We start from the raw sequence: 9082 nt of genomic DNA, 5'->3' as shown, positions 1-9082 counted from the left end.
CTGGCTGGGGTGCGAGTGAGTGTTTATTTGTAATGAAAGTAAAGTACAAAAACAGGAAATAAGGAGCAGGGAGCAACTAAAGCCTAAACTGGGAACACTAATAAACAAAGCTGAAAACATGAAGCCATGCAGGGAAAGGAGAGCAGAGAGATGCGAGGACCAAACACACAGACGGAGCGACGACAAACAGAGGCAGACACACTATAAATACACACAAGGCAATGAGGGAGTGACACACAGGAGGGGAGCACAGCTGAACAAAGCAAAACAGGAAATGCACAGACTGTTTTACAAACATAATCTCAGAGACACGAACAGGACACCGGAGAGGACACAGGTAGGGACGACAGAAACACTAAAGACTCAAACCCTAAGAACTAATTCGAAACAGAAGAAACTAGAAAATAATAACAATAAACTCAAAACACTGAGACAGCAACCCAGGACCACAGTGTAAATATGCACTGTATGTGACGTTGCAGGTCACTAAACGGGACAGTTGGCAGCTCTACAGGTGGGGAACCCACATCAGGTGTAGCAGTGCAGCACGGACTAAAGAAAATATTAAAATAAATAGAATAACTGAGACTGTGAGCTTCAGCAGGTGTGTTTGCTTTGTGTACAGATGAGCTGCTGCTCTTTGTGCAGACGGGCTTTGAAGCAGCCTGGCGTCATCTGCAGGGGTTTAATGAGGCGAACCACAGAGGGGTTCATGCGTCATGTCAGAGCGCTCTGTCCACACATTCATCAACATGTGTCCTGCTGCCTTCAGGTGTCTGCAGGGCTTCAGTGTGACAGAAATGAGGTGCAAACTGAGTCGCTGTCTGTGTGTGTGGGTGTTACTGTGGGTTTGTAAGGACTCTGCTGCTTCGCTCCTTCAGGGCTCTGCTTTGCAGTGTCGGTGCTGCTGCTCCTGACTTTAAACCAGAGGCTGATGTTCATGCATTATACCAGAGGACGAGGTGAGAACATTGTTGCTGAGGCCACAAGAACTGATTATGTTAAAGACTTACTCTTGTTTTATCCTTCAAACATTTTTCAATTTCATTCAAACTACAAAGACTCTTATGTTTCCTCACAATCCAGAGCAGTTTAACAGTGTGTGGCTCCCTCTAGTGGATGTTGTGGAGTATTCTGTTGTCTTTGCTCCAAAGGTTTTTGTACAGAGTTTTGCTGTTTCCTGTCACTGTGGGCCTCACAGCACAGTAGTACACAGCAGAGTCAGTCACTGCAGCAGAGGAGATCTGAAGGTCCAGACGCTTTTTTCCAGACAGTTTTGTGGAGAATCTTGCAGCTGATTTTAGAAACTTTCTTGAAATATTCATCCCTGATATGTGGATCAGGAACTCTGGCGATTTCCCTGGATATTGTCGATACCAGAAGAAATTATCATTGAGATCTGCATCTTGGGAATAAGTGTAGGACAGAGTGAGAGTGTTTCCTTCTACAGTGGACTCTTCATCCTTGACTGCAGTGAGTTGATCACAGCTGACACCTAAAGGAAGAGATAAATGTTGTTAAAGACGATGTTAAACTGTGAGCGCCTGTTCCAGTGATTTCTAGCAAACAGATCCTTTAAAGACATTTCTTCTTCCTGCTTTAACCGACCTGTTAGTGTGATCACAAACAAAGGAAACATGAGCCAGTAATGCAGTGACAGCATCTTCCACACACTATCTGTTCTGTATGCTTCACATATTGAATGTATCTGACAGTGGGAGTCCTTTTCTGCTCTGTGACAGTGTTGCTCCTCCTTCAGCCTCTTCCTCCTCTCATATCTCTGCATGTTACAAACACCAAAACCAAACCTCAACACATGTTACAGCTTTCAGCACAAACTCAGAAACCTCCAGTGTTTTTTTTCCTTTGTGTTTCATACTTTTGGATTTCGTCTTGTACTTAGTAAATAAAGACTGACTGGTACAGCTGGATTCATGCTTTCTGGCTGCTGTGGCATGAACCTGCCACTGGGCGTTGGGCTATTGTCAAGCATTGAGTGTTTTCTGTGTTCTGGAGTTATTAAGATTAAATCGTTGCAATTTGTTTTCACTTTAAAATACTGTGTGAATGTGTGTCTTACTCACTGAAGTGAACATTGATGACTGATGATCATGTTTATGATTCAGGAGTAAATATTCAGTCCGACCTGGAAATGTTTCCAGCGGAACTTCATGTTAACGGTTCTACTTCGCCGGAACTTCACTGTGACACCGGGCGGAAGTAAACAAAGAAAAAGCAGAAGTACCGTTAGCTTTCCTCCTGCTAGCAGCTAGCTGTTGGAGTAACATGTCTGCTGTTCAGCGTCTCAGAGAGTTTATCAGCGAGGAAGAGGAGGAGATGATGGAGTCTGAGGAAGACTCTGGTGATGAGGAGCCTCACAGAGCAGGTCTGAGCTTACAGCACAGCTGAAGGTAAATTCACATAAATGTCTATAATAACAGAAACGTTCCGCAGTGATCGCACAGTTCATCGGTAAGCTAACAGCGCACATTTCTGTGGACGCTGCTCTACAATCAGACTGAGCAGCTGCTCAACACACACATTTATTTAAAGGCACGGAGGGTGTGTGAGCCTCTGAAGGTTCCACGTGGTACTTATTTCGAATAAAAATAAGTACTTCTGTCAGCAGCGTGTCTGTGCGGAGGAGGAGGTTCTCCCTGAGCAGCAGCTCTGGAACCAGGAGAGGAGCTCCAGTGTGGAGCAGGAGGAACCAGAACCTCCACAGATCAAAGAGCAACAGGAGGAACTGTGCAGCAGTCAGCAGGGAGAGCAGCTGGGACTGAAGGAGGAGACGGATACCTTCATGGAGTTTGAGTGCAGCACCAACGATGAACACACAGGTATCGCCCAGCATGCAGCAGCAGTGTGTGATTCTCTGCTGGTTTGAATGAACTCTGCATGAACAGATCAGAACAGCATGATCAGAGCGAGCAGATAGCCCTGATAGGGTCGTCTAAAGTGCACAGCAGCCCCACCTGCGCTTCAGACCTGCTGTTTTCAAAAGGTGGCCAATCACAGTGAAGTTGGATTAAAGGATAAAGGAGCTAAAACATCATGTTTCAGGATGAGCTGAGGGGCTGCAGCAGGTCCAGTGTGACGGCCTCCTCGCTCACTGTGAAACATTCAGAATCCTGGACGAGCGCTTTTGCCAGTGTCATTAAAACAAAGCTCACTTTGTAACTATAAATACATATATATTATTTATTAAAGTGTAGACTAGAGCAGGGCGATATGGCCAAAAATATTTATCACGATATATATTTGAAAATTTGCGATAACGATATAATCGACGATATAATTGATGCGAGACAAAATACAACTCCACAACATTACTAGCGCAAAAAGACAACCTTCCATTTATTTTCACTTAAACAAGAAGCTGGTTTTTATGTACATTAAAGCTTTATAAAAATGTAACAGTGCAAATGCAAATTCCTTGCTGAAAGTTTAACCAAAAGGCATTTCCAGTAGAAATGGGCTGACATATCCTGAGCATAACCATGTATAATATCCACTGAAGTTAAAAAGAGGTGCTTTGCAACATTAAACTGCAGTGTGCAGTACGTATTTTTCGGACCATAAGGTGCACGGGATTATAAGGCACATTAAGCGAAACAAAGCAGTCAGATAAATCAAACTTTATTAAACTCATTCTTCTTGCTTCCTCCACTTCTGTACCATTGATTCATTAATGTTGAATTCTCTGGCAGCTGTTCTATTCCCATGTTGTTGCAGTATATTAATGACTAACCTCGTATTGTGGATGGATTATCTCAGTTGTTCTCCTGACTGAAGTTTGGTCCTTTTACAGCATCCTGCCATGAGATTGCATTTGTCTCTAACCATGAGGAACCTTCACGTTAACTTTTATAAGTGGAAAAGTGTTAGTGTTCGTCCTCCAGCTTCACTGTTTATGTTATGCTAACGTAGCTGTGTCGCTAGCGATCACGTAGCACATCATTATATACCAGCTAGCCCAACTTCAGTAACCCTACAAACGTCACTGCTGTTTAGTTTCCTGTCTTCATTTATGTTGGAAGTGATAGCAGAGCTGTACGTTTGATTTTTTTCAGAAATCTCTCAGTCAGAACATGCTATATCATGCTTAGGTAACTAGCGAAACTAGCGAGCTAACTTCCGCTAGCTTCCTGCTAACGTCTAACTCCGTTAAATGTAATAACTTTAGTTTTCATGGATGCCTGGAAGTTAAACTTCATAGTTACACCTGGTAAAGCAGCAATGCTGATCGTTTTATTAAAGATGAAAGAATTTAGACAGTTTTTAACTCTTAGTGATGCTGCAGTGTTCGTTTGACCTGAAGGATACGGAGTTTAGGACCCAGATTACTCCCAGATTTAAGAGCATCTTAGTCCGACAAATACGACAATAACGACGGCCGCTTGCATGTTCTGCAAAAAAATGTGCTTTGTCGTGTATCTGACGGACAAACACCAAGTTGCACCATTTTTACAAACCAATTCTGGTTCATCTGTTTCACTCAACAATCGGCCATGTGCGTATGAAAACAAAGGCACTGCGCATGCGCGTTTTACTCATATTCTATCGCGATATTTCATTTTCCTATCGTTGCCTAACATTATACCGGTATTACCGTGAACGGTATAATATGGCCCAGCCCTAGTGTAGAATATAAATGTTTTACATACTCATAGTTTTCTTTTATCGAGCTCAGTCCAGACCACACAGCCGTCATGTTGCCACCAACATCGATGACTTTCATGTGATTTCTTTGATTTTAAAGTGTTTGTAGCATTGAAGTGTGTGTCAGTGTGAGTTGTACACACGAGTCAGTGATGTGGTTTCTCTGACTTCGTTCTGATGTTTGATGTGACTCAGCGTCTTCAGTTCACTCTGTTTGTAGCAGACTGACAGCAGGTCTCAGGTCTCCAGGCTGGTTTCCAGTTAAAGTTAACATTCGACTTCTGTAACACAGTTGTGTCATGGACCCAGTCATGTGTTACATTTACTGCACGGAGAATCTCTCTCTTACACTGTGATAGTTCCATCTGAGGCATGAAGCACAGACGTGTAGCCCACATTAGCACCGTGAACTGTGACGACACAAAGACAGAGCACCGACTGACTGACTGTCGTTTCACTGTTACGCCGATGAATCTCAAATCTACTTTCCTTTTTAAAAAAAATCTACAGACTCTTTAAAAATTGCTGGACTGCCTTGATGACATGAAATCATAGTTGGCATTACATATTTTGAATGTAAACGGTCAAAATACTGAGATCGTACTATTTAGACCTTCTGACCCTCGTTCTTCTCTTAAGGTTGACCTTGGCGCTCTGGAAAAGTCCAGAACTCTCTTTGATGGCAGTTTTTCATTTGACAAACAAATAAATTCTGTTGTAAGAGCCAGCTCCTTCCAGCTCAGGGCCTTTGGAAAAATTATGAACATCATGTCATCAGCTGACTTTGAGAAAGTGATCCACGCATTCATCCAGGCTTGACGGCTGCAACAGTCTTTATTCTGGTATCAGCTCTGCTGTCTCATCTGCAGCTAGTTCAGGATGCTGCAGCTCGACTCCTCACAGGCACTCGTAAACACGACTGTTACGTCAAATTGTTGAATGTTGTCATTGTGTTTCTTAAATTTGTCTAAGTTCAAACTATAAGATCAAAGACATTCCTTTGTCTCTGACCACCTCTCCAGCCACTCGGTGCTGGGGGAGGTTTTATTGCAGATACATTCTATCTGAAAGATCTTTTTCTTGTGTTGTAAGCGTCCTGCTTTTATGATCCTTTTGGTGATCAGAAGGACACACACATAGTGCCTTGTCCTAGATCCATTTGGGGGTTTTAGGGTGGGAGGTGTGGGATTATAATAGTATTTTATGCCATGTTAGACCCCTAATTAAAGATTGTGAATTATTATGTAGTTTTAGTTGGCATTATTCTCCTGAATTAGAAGAAGCTGATAACTATTGCATTTGTTAGACTGATTTACATTACATTAGACTGCTGATTTATTGTGAATGAATGATGTTGTTTTATGATGCATTATACTGCTGAGTTATAAGAAATACTGTTCGCAGAAAGTCATCGCCTTATTTGTCTGATTAGCAGAGAACAGAACATGCTGGAGCTTCCTGCTCCATCTCAGCAGGAGCAGATAAAGAGGGAGCCAAGGTCGTAGCTTAGGCGCCGTGAGAGAGAGAGTGTGAATGTTTAGGCTTTTATGATTAGGTGGGGGCTACTAGAGACTATAAGAGTTTGAGCAATGCTCCACCATTTTGAGATCTGAGGCTGTCTGCATACGGTGTCCATCTCCCACGCGTGTGATCATTAAAATCATTGTTTGACTGAACCCGACCGGACCAGTGTTGTTATTGTGGTTTTTCCTCCTGTCTCCATCCCCAATATTTGAATCCATAACAGAGGATCTTGTGTAAACTATTGTGTATTGTAACTGTCATGTCAATAAATAGCTGCGAGGAGAGCTGCTCTTTGAAGGATTTGGGCTAGAGACAGGTGATGAGCATTATGCTCCACCGCCTGGTTCTGACCAAGGCTTCCCTCGTTAGCGAGTTAAAGACCAGTTGAAGATGTTCTGTTTTGATTTGTTCTTCATGAGGAATAAGTCTCTAAACTAGCGGGGCCTGTGGAAACACAGACTCAACAACGACCATATTTCCCAGTCTTGGCTCGTTTACGCTGGCTTCCTGTAGTTGTAGAATTGATTTTAAGATTTTATTGCTTGTTTTTAAATGGATTGGCCTCCTTGTCCCTCTCTGATCTTCTAACTGAAAATACTCCAAACAGAACTCTCAGGTCCGCTGATAAGTTGCTTCTGATTGTTCCTAGCAGCAGCCTGAACCTCAGAGGAGACGAGACTTTACGATTGCTGTGCCTAAACTTTGGAACAGTCTGCCTCTTCAGTTAGCGTCTCTCCAACACTCCACATTTTTAAACTCTGTCTGAAACACATCTTTACTCAGCAGCTTCTAACTGGGACTCTGTTTTGTTCTCTTTGTGTGTGTTCGCTTTAGTTTGTGCAGCACTTTGTTCAACCTGTGTTGTTTTTAAATGTGCTTATAAACTCATAATGCTGATAATGGTTTTAACTGTAAATATATAAGAGTGACCCTTTAACCCAACACCGAGAGCCTGCTGAATCACACACACTGGCTGAGTGTCAGAACTGGACTCTGCTCTGAGTTTTTGGATCTATTTTTTGCTTACATAAGTAACATTTGTCTCCTCTCTCTTTGTTCCTCCAGACGTCCCACAGCAGCGTGTGCCCTCACTAACCAGGAGAGGAGCTCCAGTGTGGACCAGGAGGAATCAGAAGCTCCACAGATTAAAGAGGAAGAGGAGGAACTGTGCAGCAGTCAGGAGGGAGAGCAGCTGGGACTGAAGGAGGAGACGGACACCTTCATGGTGACTGCTGCTGAGGAAGGAGAGCACAGTGAACCAGGAGGAGACGAGGAGCAGCTCCTCTGTCACAGCTCTGCTGAAGCTGAGAGTCAGCATCTGGAAGGAGGCAGGAGTGCAGACTCGGGAAAATTAGAAACAGAAGTGACAGCAGGAGGTTCCCCCCCATCAGAGAGTCGGTGTAACTCTGACACGGGTGAAAAGCCTGTAAACTGTGATGGTTGTGGGAAGGACAGAATCCACACAGGTGAATTTTGTCTCGCTCTCACCTGAGCGTCCACGTGAGAGCCCACACAGGCGAGAAGCCGGATTCATGTGAAACACGGAAAAAGGAGAAATCCATGTGAAAGGTGGACTGTTTCCATGGCAACTTTCTGTCTGTCCTAGCACAAGATGCTCGTACAGCAGAAACTCTCAAACTCAAGAACAGTTAAGTGATGGGAGCGCTATTCTGTGAAACGGAGTAAAGGCTTCATTTAAAGCAGTGAAACAGGAAAAGCTGTGCGTTCAGCAGTCACACGACTACAGTCTGATTTTATCTGTCTTTGCATCCTTTTTATTTCTTTTATGCTTCAAATTGTGTAATAAACCAAATCAGATGATATTTGTCTTTTAATGTGACTAAACCTAAAACTACAGCTGCCTTCTAACTGAGCTGTTTCAGGACGTCCCAGGTGCTGTTAAGAGTTTTAACGTCCTGGTTTTATTTTGGATGCTTGCTTTACTTTGCACAAATTATTTCACAAAAACTTGTAATTTGGTGGATGGAAGGTGGGGGAGAGGTCCTTATCTACACAGTGGTGGTAATTGTTCTGACCATTAGAGAAATCATCATGTAAATGAAACTGTGTAAAGCACCGGTATAAATAAACAAAAAGCATTCTGATATTGGAACAGCCAGCTCGTAGCACTCTCAAAGAGTAGATCCCTCCTGCCTGAGTGCTGATGCAGCAGAGGGGAAGTAGGTCACCCTCCCTCTCTCACCTCCAGCTGTTTTCCTCCCAGACTGAAAGAAACCAGTTCAGCAGCTGTCTCCAGTGATGCAGCCCAGATGTTTGTAGTGTATGTGTATATTAAACTGTTTCCTGCGTGGGTCTGGTGTCACTGCTTTGTTCATAATGGCCTCTCTTACAGTGAACATGAACGTGGATTTATATTCTCTTTACAGCTTCACTAAGGTCTTGAATATTTAAACCTTTATTTTGAAAATAAGTTAAAAAAAACCTCTCCAGCTGTCTCGCCCTCTGACGTCATCATTGTTTCTTTTTTCTTTTTTTTGGCCTGTCCCGTTTGGCTCTTTTGCATCAGAATTGTTGTCTAAAGGCAAAGAAAGATGCCCAACGGATTTACTTTACCAAACTGACCATCCCAGCCTTGCCGTAATGGTCCATTTGATTCACCTTTTATTGTTTATTTTATTTTCACTTGCTGAATACGGGACAGACTTGACTGGAGGAAAGAAGGGGAGAAAGAAAGAGGGAAAGAGAAACAGCTGAGAAGAGGGACGGGGGAGAAGGGCAAAAAACAAAAACCAACAGAACGGGCAGAAAAAAAATGCATATATCAATCACCTGGATCACCTGCTGAGAAAGAAAAAAGAAAGCAAGCAGAAGAGAACAAGAGTAATAGAATAAACAACATCACAATGATATATGGGAATATGACAGTAAATACTAA

General features: G+C 43.0%; 1 long non-coding RNA gene across 2 annotated transcripts; it reads left to right on the top strand.

Annotated features, from left to right (window-relative positions):
- Positions 1 to 2189: 2189 nt before the first annotated feature.
- Positions 2190 to 8665, top strand: LOC101471672 (uncharacterized). Of its 2 annotated transcripts, none has more exons than XR_001167283.3 (3): positions 2190 to 2411; positions 2630 to 2840; positions 7252 to 8665. It is a non-coding gene; the product is annotated as an uncharacterized LOC101471672 (long non-coding RNA). The 2 variants fall into 2 exon arrangements; XR_191900.4 differs by having other exon boundaries at positions 2627 to 2840.
- The last annotated feature ends 417 nt before the right edge of the window (positions 8666 to 9082 follow it).

Source organism: Maylandia zebra, linkage group LG18 (assembly GCF_041146795.1).
Source record: "Maylandia zebra isolate NMK-2024a linkage group LG18, Mzebra_GT3a, whole genome shotgun sequence".
NCBI lineage: Eukaryota > Metazoa > Chordata > Actinopteri > Cichliformes > Cichlidae > Maylandia > Maylandia zebra.
The sequence above is the reverse complement of the archived record's forward strand: the minus strand, read 5'-3'. Positions and strand labels throughout refer to the sequence as shown.